General features: G+C 43.5%; 1 protein-coding gene and 1 pseudogene across 1 annotated transcript in view; one reads left to right on the top strand and one right to left on the bottom strand.

The window, feature by feature from the left end:
* The window catches only part of MACF1 (microtubule actin crosslinking factor 1), a 340095-nt gene that overhangs the window by 26944 nt on the left and 300211 nt on the right, over nt 1–12940 (top strand). The gene's annotated exons all lie outside the window — the stretch shown is intronic.
* LOC138074834 (U2 spliceosomal RNA) lies at nt 2995–3171 on the bottom strand (annotated as a pseudogene).

The raw sequence follows: 12940 nt of genomic DNA, 5'->3' as shown, positions 1-12940 counted from the left end.
TTCCGGGCAAGAATACTGGAGTGGGTTTGCCATTTCCTTCTCCAGGGGATCTTCCCAACATAGGGATCAAACCCGCATCTCCTGCATTGCAGGCGGACGCCATACATCTGAGCCACCAGGGAAGGTTAATATATAATCATCAGGGAAGGTCAATATAATCACAGTTTTTCAAATCATGATAGTGTCCTTCAGAGTTTATCTGACCTTTATATCTACAAAGAGTATTAGTTACCCTTCCCTTTGTCCTCTGCTTGCTTGGGCTTTTTTGCCTTTAGTGTAGAGGGTATTTCCTGGCGTGTTAGGTCCCCTGCAGAACTGACTTAGGTCTTCCCCCTGTGGTATTCTCTGATTTGGTTGTTAACTGGTAGGTTCTCCACAGTGTGACTTGTTTTCTGTTCTTTGTTGTGTAAATTTGGACTCTATATTGGGTAAACTTGATGTGAGTCATCCCTGGGAATGGAAGGTGTGTCCCCACTAATTTGGGGAGTCTTTGATCTCATTTCAGTCCCTGGTTTGGCTGATCCAGTTTCTGAGTCCTGCAGGAGGTGTGTGTATGCGCGCTTATTTGTTCCTTGCCTCTCCTTTCACAAAACGCAGTGGGTGCACTCCAGGGGATGCTGCTTTACATGTATGATCACCCTCTGCTAGCCTTGTCATCACCATCAGCCAAAAAATGCCTCTGTTAGGGGCCTCTTTGAATGTAGTGCAGTATCTACCAACTGAATAAGTGGAGTTGGTAAACCCTCTATCTGCCCCCCGGGAATGAAAGTATACAGTGGATGTTACAAATGACAGACAATAAAGAACGTATAAGCAGTTGAACACATAATAGATGGTTACTCCTTTTTTAGCTATCATTTTCCCAGTAGAAATTCTCCTAAAAAGAGACCTAGTCCAGAGGGAAAGGGGTTTGACAGAGTCAAGCGTATCTTCTGTTCCAAGCAGAGTGACAGGGAGCTGCTGTCCGTGGCCCTTTGGTGTCAGGCAGTTTCAGTGTCCTTTCCAGTTGTGCAGAACCTTATTTCCGTGTTCCCTCTCCATACAGCCAGCTCAGGATCCTAACTGGGCCCCCTGCTCTCTGTGACCTGTGGCTGGAGTGGTAGGCAGGAGACCATCCAGAACACTTGGGTTCCCTGTACAATGGTAACATGAGGAAATTCATCCCAGACCTTCTGCAGACACTCGGTGTCCACACAGACACCAGAAATGAGCCATGGGGTTGCTGTTGGATTGGAAAGAAACTGGGCTGGGCTGGGCTGGGGCACCTCTGGGCATCGGGATGTAGGACCCATCCCAGCCTCTGTTGGTTAGTTTCCCGAAAGGAGAACGGACCAGACTGGTTCAGGCGGGGTGCTTTGAGATCCTCACCTCTCCCAGAGGACCGATTCATTGTTTTTATTGTTGTTATTTTTAATTAGTATCACAACACTATTCATGTAGTGCTGCCTTTATTAGGAAGAATGGGTGTCTGTGAGGAGCTGGAATTTCCCTCCACCTGCCTGTGGGAGGGAAAGCTTTAGAGGGAGCATTTGATTCCCATCGCGCAGGCCTCCTCTTTTGCATCATCCTGTGGGCGGCTCCTGGGGTGAGGCAGTGGAGGCCCTGGCGTGAACATGCCATTGAGAAAGGATAAGAGGCAGTAGCCGCTGTAGTTGTGGGCACAGGCGGTCTGTTAGTAAGTGTGGATGGGCATGGGGGCACTGCCCTGGGGGAGAGGCAGCCTGCCGTCTCTGTTGCTGCTGTTGGCTGCTTCCCTCTGCCTTTGTCTAAAAGCAGAGCCACCCTCTCTGCCTTCTTTCCTCTCCCGCCGCCTCCTCTTGATCACATCTCACTTTCGGGCTTGTAAAGATGTGTAATGCCTTTAGCAGATAGGCTGTGATAATATGGAAAGTTAAAGAAAGAAAAGCTCCAGAGATTAGAAAGTTGAGTGGGGATTTGATTAGTGGTTTAAGTATAACAAGTGTTTTTCTTGCAACTCATCATAAACCAAAACTGCCTTGTAGCATTTCTTATGTATTTTTTTGTTAGTTAACTTTTTGTATGTATTTGTTTGACCTTCCCAACCTAATTATGATCTTGTTCAGGGTGTTCAGTTCAGTTCAGTTCAGTCGCTCAGTCGTGTCCGACTCTTTGTGACCCCATGAATTACAGCACGCCAGGCCTCCCTGTCCATCACCAACTCCTGGAGTTCACTCAGACTCAACGTCCAGCGAGTGGGTTGTGTCAAATGAGATGCATGTGATGTACCAATACTTGAAAAAACTGAACCACTTTGCAGATGTTGGTGGTGGTTATATTTCTTTGTTCTTCCAACAACTTAGAGCACCTGCAATGGGTTTTTCCATACGATTGTCCCACAGACATCTCAAACTTGATATGTCCAAATGGGCATCATTGTCCCCCTCCCTACTCCCAGACCTACTTCACTTCCTGGGTCCCCCGCTCAGCTGAATGTCTTCCTCACCCATCCAGGTGTCCAAGCCAGGAATCTGGCTTCATGCAGGTCTCCTCCCTCTCCTGCATCCTGCCCAGGCAACCAGGCTTTCAGCAAGTCCCATGGATTCTGTCTCCTGTGACTCTCTCCACCGCTCATCTCCTCCAGTGCCACTGCTAACATATGAGTTCAGAGCCTTATCGCTTACCAGTACTGCTGTGATTGCTCTTTACTCTGACTTTGCTCTTACTTCAAATTCCTATCTGGAAAAAAAAAAACTTTCCAAAACTGTAAAACTGTTCACATCGTGTGGTATGTTAGTAAGAGAAGATAGTGTGGACAGTTGTTTTTTGTTTTGTCTCTATGTTGGGTGGTGAAAAAAAAAATGCTCTGAAAAACCATCCCTACGTGTTTCTCAAAGGGTGCCTGTGCAGTTACACACAAGCTGTAGTGAAAAACAAGAAACAGAAAGACCAAAGGCAGCAGTTCTAGTTCTCCATGCAGACCAACTAAAGTCTACTTTTCTAAAAAAAAATAAATAAAGTCTACTTTTCTGCACCACTTTTTCCCCCCTTCCTGGAGGTACTGCAATATCAGTTCGGAGTTTGGAGTGAATGGAGCAATCTCGTATCCCAACTCCCTGCTCCAAAAATCCGTTTCATATATTGTCCTCGGATAGAGGGCGTATCAGATATTAAACTGGTAAGTGTGGGCAATTTTAAGGGAGCAGAAGATATTTGTTGCTGTTATTAGCTGCTTCCTCTTGTTTGCATATTTGTCTAAAAGCAGAGCGGAAGTTCCTGCATGTTTTTGTTTATTAGCTCTTGTATTCCTAGTACCTGGAAGAGTGTCTGGTGTATGCTGTTCTTTAGTCGGTAAATTGTGTCCAATTCTTTGCAACCCCTTGGACCCCCGCCAGACTTCCCTGTCCATGGGATTCTCCAGGCCAGATTACTGGAGTAGGTTGCCATTTTCCTTCTCCAGGGGATCTTCCTGACCCAGGGATCGAGCCTGCATTGCATTGGCAGGGCGGGTTTTGAGTAAGATACTCAATAAATATTTGTCAAATCAATGAACTGGAAATGATCAGTTGAGCTCACTCTTGCTCCTTGGAAGGAAATGAAATGAGGAATGGAAAAGCGTTAGTAACTTGCCCAAGGTCATGTAACTAGTGCTAGAGCCAGATCTCACCAGGTGAGTGGTGATTTTTCTTTCTTTCCTTCCTTTTTTTTTTAATGAAACCATGCCTAAACACAGTTCCTTTATGTGATTTGGAACAGAGGCACATTATCGGCTTGATTGTGTATCCCTGTGAGGAGGGGTGGGGAAAGGAAACTAATACATATTAAACCCTGAATGCTAGGTGCTTTATCTCATTTAATCGCCACAAGTAGCATCCTGTGACAGTCCAGTGATCTTGGTGGATATTATAGATGAGGAGGCCAAAGCTTAAGGGACCTAAGTAAGTTCCCTGAGGGTCACATGCTGGTAAGCAACTGAACTAGGTTTTTGTACTCAGGCCTGTTGAACTCCAGTGGGCCCTCTTACCTTAAATTTTGATTTTGTAGTCTGAGTTGCTTTAAAGCAACTTAAGATGTTCAAGTCAGACTGCTCTTGAAAATGGTCTGATTTGAACTGCTCAAACAGAGTTGCAGTATTGTTTGCTGTTGTTGTTCAGTCGTTACGCTGTGTCGGACTCTTTGCAACCCCATGGACTGCAGCACACCAGGTTCCCCAGTCCTTCGCCATCTCCCAGAGTTTGCTCAGATTCATGTCCATTGAATTGGTGATGCTATGTAAATACCATCTCATTCTCTGCCACCTCCTTCTCCTTTTGCCCTCAATCTTTCATAGCATCAGAGTCTTTTCCAGTGAATTGGCTCTGTGCATTAAGTGGCCAAAGTACTGGAGCTTCAGCATCAGTCTTTCCATTGAATATTCAGGATTGTTTCAGTTTAGTTCAGTTCAGTTGCTCAGTGACGTCCAACTCTTTGCAGTCCCTTGGACTGCAGCACACCAGGTCTCCCTGTCCATCAACCAACTCCTGGAGCTTGCTCAAACTCATGTCCATCCAGACAGTGATGCCATCCAACCATCTCATCTTTGTCGTCCCCTTCTCCTCCTGCTTTCAATCTTTCCCAGCATCAGGGTCTTTTCCAGTGAGTCAGTTCTTCACGTCAGGTGGCCAAAGTACTGGAGTTTCAACTTTAGCATCAGTCCTTCCAATGAGTATTTAGAATTGTTTACCATAAGCCAATCCCATGGAATAGAGGGAGGGATTGTGGTAACAGAGAGGGGTCTGCGGAGCTCTTGAGTCAAAAAAACAATCCCATGTTCTGAGTAATGCTAGCCCGCCATTCAATTATATCACACAGAACTGAATTTCAGACCCAGGACCACTATATAAAGGCTCAGACCAGTGCAGCACTTCTGAATGTGTTTGGTAGTGTTCATAAGCACTAAGAGCACAAAGGCAATACCTAAAATGTAGGACAGGTAGAGCAGGAGAGAGGGCTGCGCCTGATTGAAGCTAGCTGTTTCTGTAGTAAGTAGGCAGACCATAATTACCTGTGTTGCTCAGAGACCTAAACTGAGAGTGGGGGTGGGGAGAGGTCACACCCATTGTCTTTGGAGAAATGATGGGAGTAAATAATCCTTAGTTTCCAGTTTACTCCAGGAGGTTTCACTCACCTTTCAGAGTCACATGTGGACTTTGAGGTGGTACCTTGTCAGCCCAGATCATCCAAGCATAAGGTTAACATTGTTTTTGTTAGAAATCCCCTTAGATTCCCCAGCTATTCATTTTGAACTCTCTATTAGCTTCCTCTCCATAGCTTTGTGTAGCTTGCCTTAGAAAAGAGAGTGGGGCCCAGGAGGGGAGAGGAAGGAGCAGGGAAGGTGGCAGAGAAACAAAAGACTTAATTAGGAGGTTGCTCTGTCTTTTGGGAGTTAAAGTCCTTTTCATTAGCTGATTGCTGAGCTGGGAATGGAGACCCAGGAGGAGGAGGAAGAATTGTTGTGGAAGCAGAATAGTTAGAGACTTGGTGATCCAGGACTAGCAGCATCCATAGCACCTGGGAGCTAGTTAGAAATCCACAGTGTTAGGCTCCACCCCAGACCTGCTAAATCAGTTTTTATTTTAGCGAGATTCCCAGGTGATTCCATGCAAAATTTGAACAGCACCAAGTTGGTAATAAACAAAGCGGTTCAGTGTAAGGGATTTTGGAGTCTGATAGATCTTTGGCCATTGAATAGCTGTGTGACCTTGGATGAATTCTTTAATCTCTCTGTGTCTCAGCGTCTTATCTGAAGAATAAGGGAACTCTCTACTTCTTGGGCTGCTGGGGAGAGTAAATGAAATACTGATTCTTTCTGCAGTTGATGGTGTCTTAGATTTAATGAAATTTAGTAATGTCTGTAACCTATCAAATACTGAGCCTGCTACAGAGTAAAAAATAAATGTTATTGCTAATAACTGAATTAGGCAAATTTTCAGGAACAAAGCGCCTATTTCTTGTTTCCCTCTCTTTATCTCTCAATGAGTGCATTTGTCTGCAGTTTAATAAAACTACAGTCAGTATGTGTATCCTCTTTGATGTTTTACTTAGCATTATTATTTAGTAATAGTTGGAGCAGAAGCAGCTAACAAATATAACACTTATTAATATTCCAGGCACAAAAATTTATGTGTGTCTTTATTCATTCAGCCCTTAGAGTAACGATGTAAGACAGGATCTCCATTTTCAGGTGAGGAAACCAGAGAGGTCAAGTGGCTTGCCCGAATCACACGGCTGGTAAATTGCAGAGCCAAGATTTGGACTGAGGTAGTCAGTGTCTAGCATCTGTGCTCTCTGTTTTCATGTATTGCTGTTGTCCGCAAATGAATGGGATGTAATGGAAATCAGGAGACTTGGGTTGGGTACCTAATTCTGATACTAACTTATTTGTGACTCTGATCAAGTCAATTTACTTCTTTGGGCCAATTTCCTTATGTAAAAATGGGCGAATTAGATAGGATTTATAGTCTCTTTATTAATTCACTCAACACACAGTGCTTGAAATTAATAAAAGATTGTTAACTGGTTCAAAAGTACTTGCTCAGGCAGGTTGGTTTAGTTAAAAGCAAGGGGTTGGAATCTTGGCTCAGCCACTTTCTGGCTGTATGATGTTGGGTAACTTACTTAACCTTTCTAAACGTTGATTTCCTCGCTAGTAATGGGGTGATAGTTCATACCATGCAGGGATTTATGAAATTTGAATAAGAAAATGTGTATTAGCACCTAATATCCATGAGGCACACAGTGGATAATGTGCAGAGTTCTCTTTCCTTCTCTTTACATCCAGGGATGGTTAAGGAAGCAGATAGACTGAGTTCAAAAGGAGTAAGAATCTATATTGGGCCTAGTGTCTTTTTCCCATAGTGGTATTTTCATTGTTGGGAAAAAAAGTGTATATATAGCCAGGTCCTGTCGTTTTTTAGTAATCCACCTTTGATTTTAAATTAAAATTTGCTTAAAAAATACATAGTTTATGAGCAGTTATTCTCGTTTAGTCACTAAGTCATGTCTGACTCTCTTGTGACCCTATGGACCGTAGCCCACCAGGCTCCTCTGTCCATGGTATTTCCCAGGCAAGAATACTGGAGTGAGTTGCCATTTCCTTCTCCAGGGGATCTTCCCCATGCAGGGATCTAACCCATATCTCCTGCATTGGCAGGTGGATTCTTTACCACTGAGCCACCAGGGAAGCCCCATTAAAGTAGGATAAATGCCAATTAAAAAAAAAAATGGTGTATTGCTTTCCTGGGGCTGCCATAGCTAAGTACCACAAACTGGCTTAACGCATTATTGACCAGAGATGTATTAATACATCCTTTGTTACCAAAACATTATTGGCCAGAGATGTTTCAGTATTCACTTAACATAACAAATTGCTGGCCACCGGCATTAGTTTTCTGCAAAAATTCCCCAGTCAATAATGTGTTAAACAACAAAAATTTATTGTCTTACAGTTCTGGAAGCTAGATATCCGAAATCAGGGTGTGTCAGCAGAATTGACTTCTTCTGAGGCCTGTGAGGGCGAATCTCTTCCAGGCCTTTTGCCCAGCTCTGGTAGCCTCAGGCATCCCTCGACTTGCAGATGGCTTGTCTCTATGTGCTTTTACACCGTTCATATGTGTCTGTCTTTTTACAAGAAAACCAGTCTTATATTGGGTTAGAGTTCACCCTGAGGGTCTCATCTTAACTTGATCATTTGTAAAGCCTGTGTTTCCGAATAAAGTCACGTTCACAGGTGCTGTGCGTTAGGACTTAAACATCTTTTGGGGGACACAATTCAAACTGTAACAGTTTGTTTAGCTACTTCTAACCAGGAGAGAAGAGCATGTATGAAATTCTGCTTGTCTCCGAGAATTTATTACTAACTATTTTTTTTAACTTTATAAATGAGCATACATACATCTCCTCCCTCTGGGACCTCCCTCCACCCCACCCCACCTAATTCATCACAGAGCACTGAGCTGAGCTTCCTATGCTTTATAGAAGGTTCCCACTTGTTATCTATTTTATATATGGTAGTATATATATACATCAATTTGAAAGGGTGTTTCAGAGTCACAAGATCATGCAGAGCTGATGTTTGTCTGCAGGTACCGGAACAGGTTCTGACTGAGTAGTCTCCCATGCTTTTTGGTTACTGCTCACCTTTGTGCCAGATAATGGTTTGAAATCCTCCTTTACCTCTCAAAAGTCAATAAGAAGTTTTCATGCGAGCAGAACAGTGATTTTCATCCTTAAAAGTTTTTTCCCCAGCTTCTCTGGGCCACCTGCTCCCTGTGGCTCCCAGCCTCTTCCTCCATCTTGAAAGTCAGCCACGTTGAGTCTTTCACCGTCCTTCCGCCATCTTCCCTCTCTTCACTACGACTCTTTTGGTAGGGACACAGGAAGAAGCCAGGGTCACCCCCCGTCCTGCTTGCTTTGCTACACCTTGCTTTTGGCATCATTTAAGAAAGAGAGGGGAAATGGATCTGGTACATAGCATTGTAGGATATGTCTTTTTTTTATGAACCGAATGGATTAATAATAAAGCTCCCATTAGTTGAATTTTTACCATGTGCCAGGGACTGTGTTAAGCACTTTATGTACACTAGCCCATTTAATTCTCATAACAACCTCATAAAATACGTATCATTATTATCATCATTTTACAGAGGAGAAAGTGTAGGCACTTGTAGTTCAGTTGGTAAAGAATCTGCCTGCAGTGCAGGAGACCCTGGGTTGGGAAGATCCCCTGGAGAAGGAAATGGCAACCCGTTTCAGTGTTCTTGCCTGGAGAATCCCGCGGACAGAGGAGCCTGGCAGGCTACAGTCTGCGGGGTCGCAGGAGTTGGACACGGCATGCAGACTAAACCACCAGCACCGAGGAGGAAAATGAAATTCAAGCCAGTGAGATAACTTGCCCAGGGTCACATCTAGAAATATAACTCTGGGGCGACAGAACTCCTGCTCTTAACCACCATGTTAGACTTTCCCTTCATTTCCTTGAATAGAACTGCTTGGCCTGAGCCTCCTTTTTTCTAAAAACTCCTAGTTCTGAAAGCACAGTGACTGAAAGGGTCAGGGAAGTGACCTTTATATGCATTTTTTAAGAGTTCCTATTGTTTGTGAGTGGGAAAGGGAGTGTGACTTGTGACTTCAGTTGGCACTTCTTATTTAGCGGTTTCAGTCTTTGCAAGGGGCCCTAGTCAGGTGTGGGACATTGTGAGTTACTTTAAAACAAAGAATACTGTTCTAGAACTGAAGAGGAAAACACACAGGCTTCCTATGCTTATCTAACTGTCATTATGATTACAAAATTATACATGCTTATTGTAAATTTAAGCAGTACAAGTTAAAAGGTAAAAGTTTTCAAGTCTTTCTCTCTCTAGTCTCACTGGTCAGGGTAAATGGTCTTTTAAGTTTAGTTTGTATTCTTTCTGCTTTTTCCTTGCCAGGTTTACTGTTTTGTTTTTTTTTTTTAATTGAAGGATAGTTGATTTATAGTGTTGTGTTAGTTTCTGGTATACAAAAAAGTGATTTAGTTATTTTTATATATACATACATATCTATTCTTTTTTATATTGTTCTCCATTATGGTCTGTTGTAGGGTATTGACTATAGTTCCCTGTGCTACAGGATAGGACCTTGCTGTTTACCTGTTTCATGTATGGTAGTTTGTATCTGGGCTTCCCTGGTGGCTCAGATGGTAAAAAGTCCACCTGCAACGTGGGAAACCCGGGTTTGATCCCTGGGTTGGGAAGATCCCCTGGAGGAGGGCATGGCAAGCCACGCTAGCGTTCTTGCCTGGAGAATCCCACGGGCAGAGGAGCCTAGCGGGCTATAGGCTATGGGGTCGCAAAGAGTTGGACATGACTGAGCAACTAAGCACACACCCAGTTGGTATTTGCTCTCCTCTCCCACTCTGCTTTCCCCTTTGGTAACCATCAGTTTGTATTCTATGTCTGTGAGTCTGTTCCTGTTTAGTAAATAAGTTTATTTGTATCATATTCTAGATTCCGCATTTAAATAATATTGTATGGTATTTGTCTTTCTCTTTCTGACTTCACTTAGAATGGTGATCTCTAGGTCAGTCCACGTTGCCACAATGGCATGATTTCATTCTCTTTTACTGCCAGGCTTGCTCTGGGCTTCTGTGGTGGCTCAGTGGTAAAGGATCTGCCTACCAATGCAGGAGTCGTAAATTTGACCCCTGGGTGGGGAGGATCCCTGGGAGAAGTAAATGGCAACCCACTCCAGTATTCTTGCCTGGGAAATCCCATGGACAGAGGAGCCTGGTGGGCTACAGTCCTTGGGGTGGCAAAAGAGTAGGACACGACTTAGCGACTAACCCCCAAAATTAAAAAAGCAAACTTACTTATTTACTAAAGGTGACATTTACCTATGTGCCCTCTAGAAAGCAGTCTTTCATTGGGAAGGGCTTTGTAGGAGAGAGAGGCTGTAGATTATGTCAAAGCAGAAGGCCAAAATTTCTAAGTAGAAGACACAGTCTCTCCACATTTTGGCTCCGTACTGCGATTCTTGTTTTAAACCGCTGTCATCCTTTGCTGTACTCAGGCACCTCTGCATGTAGTTTACTCACACTCCAAATCATTTCTAGTTCATTTGTCTTGCTCGCATTTTTGTCTCTGTCTGCAGAGTCCTCCTAAATCTATTCTCTTGAAAAACTTATCCTTCCTGACTCATTCCCAATCTTATGTTGTTATTGATGACTTTTTGAGTTCTTTTGAGTGAGTGAATTAGCCACTCTCTTTTCTCTGCTTTAATATTCTATGCTCACATATATTACTTATTTTTATCATAGCGTTTATTTTTATTTTTTTATTATTTTTTTTCATAGCGTTTATTTTTAATGCAAATGCTTTAGTGTATTTTTGTTATGTTTATTAAGTAAATAAACACCCATTATGATTTTTGCTCTGTGTAGACAGTGTTCACGTATTTACATGGACCATTTTTAAAGTCTTTATTGAATTTGTTACAGTGTTGCTTCTGTTTTATGTTTCAGTTTTTTGGGTGCTGGGCACATGGGATTGTAGCTCCCTGACCAGGGATTGAACCCACACCCCTTGCATTGGAAGGGAGAGTCTTAACTCCTGAACTGCCAGGGAAGCCCCAAGACAACATTCAACTGGATTTACCAACTATTTACCTTTTTTTAAAAGTTGCTTTTCCTTTCTGCTAGCATGTCCAGTCTTCCATTTGGGACAATCTCCCGTCTGCTTGAAAAAGTCCCTGTACTGATAGTCTGCAGCGTGGCCTGCTGGGTAACGCGGCCTCTTTGTTTGTATTTGCCTCTTATTTATTTTTGTTGCCATCTGTCCGGCTTACTCTGGGGCTTCGTTTGGTATTTAGTGCCTCTGCTAGCGCCGTCCCCTTTTCTGTCAGGTCTGTCCCCGCCTCTTGAAATCTACCTGAGAGCCCAGCTTGAGTCCTCCCCTTTCCCAGTACTCCTTTGCAAACCACACTGACCTGTGCTAACTCAGTCACCTTCTGCGCTCACAGCATTAATTTCTATCACTCATTGGCCAGTTGACCATGCCATGCTGTATGTCATCACTTGTATTTTATCATTTGGTATTTAGCTTCCCATGGATTTGCCCAATTAGCTTGTGCTTCTGGAGCTCACAGATTATGATTTGTTCTTCCTTCCATCTGTCATCTTGTCTGGCTCAGTGCCCTGCATTCAGCAGGTATGCACCAAATGTCAGTGTGATTGGATTCTCTTAGTACTTCACACTCTCTGTTAAAGATCAGGTGCTCACAGCCGGAACCCTGGGAGCATTCAACTGATGACATCATCTTGGCTGCCTATCACGAGGGGCGTGTGCTACTGAGGAGTGTCAGCAGATGAAACAGTCGCGCAACAGGTTATGCTTCCTCCTCTAGTGAATGGGATTCAGACTCCAGGTTGGGGAAAAGATAGTAAGTGTAGGAGGAGGGCTGATAAGGGGATGGAAGGGAGGTTGCTATGTTGTAAGATATGAAGGTATGACTTTCTTAAACACATAACTAGAAGGATGGCGTAATGCAGAGAGAAACTCCTGGAACCAGGAGGCGGATCAAGTAAACCAGCTCCTCTGGTACAAACCAGTTATTAATTGCCATTCATTTTCTTTGCCATAAACCTGTACCATGCAGCTACTTGCTTTCTCATTAGAATGAGTCTGGGGAAAAGGCTTAGTTTAGGATTAGGAAATCCAAGGGAGGTGCAGGATAGCCAGAGTGGTCTCGGGCGGGGGGCGTACCTTTCATCCCAGCTGTAGACCTGAGGGGTTGCCAGGATCTCTACTAGAGTAGTAGGACACCTTTTATTTCTACCCTACTTCTTCCCTTTTTGCCCGTCTTTCTTTCTCTCTTCCTTCCTTCACAGATGCCCTCCTACCACACACACACACTAGGTTGGTCATCAGACTCATCTCTGAGGCCCACATATGCAGTGGACACTGCTGCTAGGTGCCCAGGCCTCGAATATAATCCAGCTAGCCTCCACTCCTCTGCCCTCCCCAAAGGATAGGAAGGTAGAGAAAAGGAAATAGAGTCTGATAGTTTAAACCCTTCTGTGGTTTAGAGGGCAGAATGTTTTGATTGCTTGATTTAGGCACCTTGGGGTCTCCTAATAGGAGAATCTATTGTTTTGCTGATAGAAAGCCTCACTTCATTCTTCATTCTTTTTTCTGTGAGTAATGTGGACCTAGAAAAAGTCTTGTGCTGAGGGTTTGGTACCTGCCCCTGAGAGGGAAAAGGTCACTCTCGGACTTGATTTTATTTCCATCAGTGGTTTGTCATTATCAGAAGATGAAAATTAATGGTGTTTTGAACAGAATATAGAGTATAACAGAGTATAAATATAGCTAAGACTCATACATTTAAAATGATGGGGCTTTGGTTTTAAAAACACATTTTTAAAGTACACTGTTTTAGGCTAGATGTCTCGCTACTTTTTGTGGAA

The sequence above is a fragment of the Capricornis sumatraensis genome, chromosome 2, assembly GCF_032405125.1.
Source record: "Capricornis sumatraensis isolate serow.1 chromosome 2, serow.2, whole genome shotgun sequence".
NCBI lineage: Eukaryota > Metazoa > Chordata > Mammalia > Artiodactyla > Bovidae > Capricornis > Capricornis sumatraensis.
Note: the sequence above shows the minus strand (reverse complement) of the source record. Positions and strands in the feature narration are given on the sequence as shown.